This window comes from Schistocerca piceifrons, unplaced genomic scaffold (assembly GCF_021461385.2).
Source record: "Schistocerca piceifrons isolate TAMUIC-IGC-003096 unplaced genomic scaffold, iqSchPice1.1 HiC_scaffold_954, whole genome shotgun sequence".
Taxonomy (NCBI): Eukaryota; Metazoa; Arthropoda; class Insecta; order Orthoptera; family Acrididae; genus Schistocerca; species Schistocerca piceifrons.
This window is the reverse complement of record NW_025729228.1, coordinates 367,501-372,500: the sequence shown is the minus strand read 5'-3', so window position 1 is coordinate 372,500 and position 5,000 is coordinate 367,501. Positions and strand designations below refer to the sequence as shown.

The window sequence follows — 5,000 nt, the reverse complement described above, 5'->3', positions numbered from 1 at the left end:
TAATTTGTTCAAAGTAAACGTGCCGGCCCACCGAGACACTCAATAAAGAGCACCCTGGTAGGATTTCAACGGGGTCCGCCTCGGGACGCACGAGCACGCACGGGGCGGTCGCACGCCTTCGGCTCGCCCCACCGGCAGGACGTCCCACGATACATGCCAGTTAAACACCGACGGGCGGTGAACCAACAGCGTGGGACACAAATCCAACTACGAGCTTTTTAACCGCAACAACTTTAATATACGCTATTGGAGCTGGAATTACCGCGGCTGCTGGCACCAGACTTGCCCTCCAATAGATACTCGTTAAAGGATTTAAAGTGTACTCATTCCGATTACGGGGCCTCGGATGAGTCCCGTATCGTTATTTTTCGTCACTACCTCCCCGTGCCGGGAGTGGGTAATTTGCGCGCCTGCTGCCTTCCTTGGATGTGGTAGCCGTTTCTCAGGCTCCCTCTCCGGAATCGAACCCTGATTCCCCGTTACCCGTTACAACCATGGTAGGCGCAGAACCTACCATCGACAGTTGATAAGGCAGACATTTGAAAGATGCGTCGCCGGTACGAGGACCGTGCGATCAGCCCAAAGTTATTCAGAGTCACCAAGGCAAACGGACCGGACGAGCCGACCGATTGGTTTTGATCTAATAAAAGCGTCCCTTCCATCTCTGGTCGGGACTCTGTTTGCATGTATTAGCTCTAGAATTACCACAGTTATCCAAGTAACGTGGGTACGATCTAAGGAACCATAACTGATTTAATGAGCCATTCGCGGTTTCACCTTAATGCGGCTTGTACTGAGACATGCATGGCTTAATCTTTGAGACAAGCATATGACTACTGGCAGGATCAACCAGGGAGCTGCGTCAACTAGAGCTGAGCAGCCGGCCGCCCGGGAGTGTGTCCCGGGGGCCCGCGCGAACACGCAAGCGTTCGCTCAATCATTCTGCAAACAGGAGGAGGCTGAGCTCCCCTGCACAATACACCTCGAAACCCTCTCAGGTCCCGGCGGCGCGCAGCGCCGTCCCAAGTACTTGGTCGGGTTCGAGAGAGGCGCAATCGCCCGGAGTTAGGCGAGTAGACGCTTTCGGTGCGACCACCCGTGCTCCCAACTGAGCTTGCCGCTGCCGACAGAGGCCCGGGAGCGTGCTGTCGTGGCATTGCCGGCGGGAGACAACACGCGCCACCTACGGTGACCGGCAGCTCCAACGCCAGCGCCACAGAAGGACAAAAGCCCCACTTGGGTGCCGAAGCGAACTCTCCCAGCACAGCGCACGCGCCAACACATCCGCACAGCTGCGATACAAACCACCAGCGAGAACCGCTGGGGCGACCGAGCAGCAGACGGCGTCGCGGCGCCGAGCGCCGGGCGGCGGCGCATCCTCAACGCACACAGTCCTCAATCGGACCAGCACACTGAAGATGTCCACCGCGCTTCGCACCGGGCCCGCGAGGACCTACTTTGGCCGCACGGCGCCGCGCGCAGGGTGCGCCGGCGCGCAGCTGCGACGCCTGCCGCGTCCGTCGGCCGGCGCGCCTGCCACTGGCCGCCCCCACCAGCCGGCTGTAGCGCGTGCGCCCACGCACCGCGCGGCCAGCACGCCGGGAGGCGCCCCCTCACCGGCCGGGGACGGTCCCACCCAGCCACCGCCGCGTATCGCTTCACACCCAGATGCCGTTCAGTTTCATCGGCATGGTGGGTATCGCTGGAACAACCGGTTAGTACCTCAACCTATCGTCGCCATCACCGATTCACCCCTAGCGAGAACAACCGCACCACAACGGGTTACCATTTCTTCATTTGCGTAACTTCACCAGAAAACGCAGGCGTCCATCGCCATTAGCAACTTCAACGATTATTGCATGCCTGTGTCAGGTGTCACGCCACACTACGTCTGCCCACATACACGCAACAAAATGTGCACGCCTAGACAATACGTGGAAGGTGGCCCCCGTACGTATGCGATGTCCATTGCTCGAACGACTGTCAACCGGCCTCTGTAGCATGTCGCAGATATGGAACGCGGTGCACCATGCTATCACGGTGTTTGAGGAGAGACGACTAGGCCCGAATACATCAACAGACAGCTCATGCTGATCGCCATCCACGGCGTCCGTTCCTCCCACACGTCTCTATGGCGTACCACACTGCAATCCAGCTCTCATAGGGAGACGACACGTAGCTGCGTGCACAATATTTGCACTGTATGGTCCGCCGTTTTTGGGCGCAGTCGTTGTACGGTCACACATGTGCCACGATGTATCATTCAGTACATAAGGACGAATGTGCAGTACAGATTGTGGTTTATGCGTACGACATCAGCGGACAGTTGACACAGGCCGCACCACAACGTAGCCTGAGTACGTCGCATGCGAAGGGCATTGAACATGCAAACTTCTCACCAACCAGCTTGCGAAGGCAGGGGGCAAGGTGGGGACGTGGGGAGGGGTGGGGCGAGGGGCGGCATGTACGTCCTGCTGCCATCCACATTACAGTGTACAGCAGGAGCATGTGGAAAGTCAGCAAGACTTGCAAGGTGTTTAACATGAAGCGATACACAGGGGAGCGGGCAGTGCGAGTAGCGAACTATATTGCGAGGGTTGCGGGTGGGCAACACTACACTAATTGAACGAGTCGTATAACAATTACAGAGCAGGTTTAGGCGACAACGTGGGTTACGTTAGCGGACAACGTGGGTTACGTTAGCGGACAACGTGGGTTACGTTAGCGGACAACGTGGGTTACGTTAGCGGACAACGTGGGTTACGTTAGCGGACAACGTGGGTTAGGTTAAGGCACAACGTGGGTTACGTTAAGGCACAACGTGGGTTACGTTAAGGCACAACGTGGGTTACGTTAAGGCACAACGTGGGTTACGTTAAGGCACAACGTGGGTTACGTTAAGGCACAACGTGGGTTACGTTAAGGCACAACGTGGGTTACGTTAAGGCACAACGTGGGTTACGTTAAGGCACAACGTGGGTTAGGTTAGGGGACAACGTGGGTTAGGTTAGGGGACAACGTGGGTTAGGTTAGGGGACAACGTGGGTTAGGTTAGGGGACAACGTGGGTTAGGTTAGGGGACAACGTGGGTTAGGTTAGGGGACAACGTGGGTTAGGTTAGGGGACAACGTGGGTTAGGTTAGGGGACAACGTGGGTTAGGTTAGGGGACAACGTGGGTTAGGTTAGGGGACAACGTGGGTTAGGTTAGGGGACAACGTGGGTTAGGTTAGGGGACAACGTGGGTTAGGTTAGGGGACAACGTGGGTTAGGTTAGGGGACAACGTGGGTTAGGTTAGGGGACAACGTGGGTTAGGTTAGGGGACAACGTGGGTTAGGTTAGGGGACAACATGGGTTAGGTTAGGGGACAACATGGGTTAGGTTAGGGGACAACATGGGTTAGGTTAGGGGACAACATGGGTTAGGTTAGGGGACAACATGGGTTAGGTTAGGGGACAACATGGGTTAGGTTAGGGGACAACATGGGTTAGGTTAGGGGACAACATGGGTTAGGTTAGGGGACAACATGGGTTAGGTTAGGGGACAACATGGGTTAGGTTAGGGGACAACATGGGTTAGGTTAGGGGACAACATGGGTTAGGTTAGGGGACAACATGGGTTAGGTTAGGGTACAACATGGGTTAGGTTAAGACACAACATAGGTTAGGTTAAGGCACAACATAGGTTAGGTTAAGGCACAACATAGGTTAGGTTAAGGCACAACATAGGTTAGGTTAAGGCACAACATAGGTTAGGTTAAGGCACAACATAGGTTAGGTTAAGGCACAACATAGGTTAGGTTAAGGCACAACATAGGTTAGGTTAAGGTACAACATAGGTTAGGTTAGGTTACACGTTGTTGTAAGGAAAGGTGTAGGGGGGGGGGGGCGGGGGCGGGGGCGGCAGGTTCGTTGATAGTGATTATAGTAAGTGAATGCTTGTGACATGATGAGATTTGTCACGTCAGGATGCACCTTTGGCTTATTAGAGGCGGCGCTCCAATTCTATGCTTGTGTCAGACCTGTGTCTTTGACTCATGTCATTGTTTGTGCGCTGTGACAGGAGGTACTATTGTGATGTTGGGTGCACCGTTGTATAGGACATGTGTGGGTGTTGGTGCCTTATCTGCGCAATGGTGGATGTCGAAAGGGTGGGATATTCTATTTTCCGCATGGACCTCCTGGTCTGGTTGTGATAGTGTGGATTGTGTAATGTGGCGGAGAGGATGCACTGGATGTTGTTCCATGCTGGTGCTTACGTATTGTATGTGCGCCTGTTAGAAGCAGAGAGTGGTGCGTGATCAGAGTGTCTGGCTGACGTGTGGTTCCCATTGTGGGCAGACTCTTTCAGCATGTATACGGACAGTTGTATATATTTTCTGTAGTTTGATGGCTCTGCATTGATTACTAATCAGCGCCGTGTGTACGGGTAATCTGGTTCCAGTCCAAAATGTTCCATCTGTGTACATTAGTGACAAAGACTCCCCCATGCAGTGGGGCTCGGTCTGTTATAACTCTTCCGCGTAATATATTTGCGCCACGTTTTTGCGACTGCGAGTGCGAGTGCGAGTGCGAGTGCAACGCGCATGGGGACCGACATGCTGATGGCTCGGTATCGGACGCCGTACAGTGAGCAACGCGATCGCGTCTCTCGCTCGTCAGTGGTACAGGTCGCGGCCCATGTATACGGACAGCGGGAATGTCGCATATTGGAAATAACTCTTCATGAAACGCAAGTTATAGGGGTGGATTGCACTTTACGAGTGCGGGAAACGTCCGCCGTTCATCCGCTGGAGGTGCGAGTTTGGCGGTTGGGGTGGTCCACGAACGGGTGCGGGTAGAGTCATTGCCGGTCCACGGCTTCGTGCGGCAGAGCCACTGGAGAATGGGTGCTATGGTCGACAGAGGCTGCAGGCTTTGTGGGTGGCGTCGAAAGGCGGGCACTGTGGCGCCATCGCTGTCTTAATCGGCTTGGCGTCGCATAGATGGCGGTATCGTCGTT

At 55.0% G+C, this 5,000-nt stretch overlaps 1 non-coding gene across 1 annotated transcript in view; it reads right to left on the bottom strand.

Annotated features, from left to right (window-relative positions):
* LOC124773519 overlaps positions 1-856 on the bottom strand; it is a 1,909-nt gene extending 1,053 nt beyond the window's left edge. The window contains exon 1 of the ribosomal RNA XR_007014763.1: positions 1-856. This exon is cut by the window's left edge and continues 1,053 nt beyond it. This is a non-coding gene — a ribosomal RNA (small subunit ribosomal RNA).
* Between the last annotated feature and the right edge of the window lie 4,144 nt (positions 857-5,000).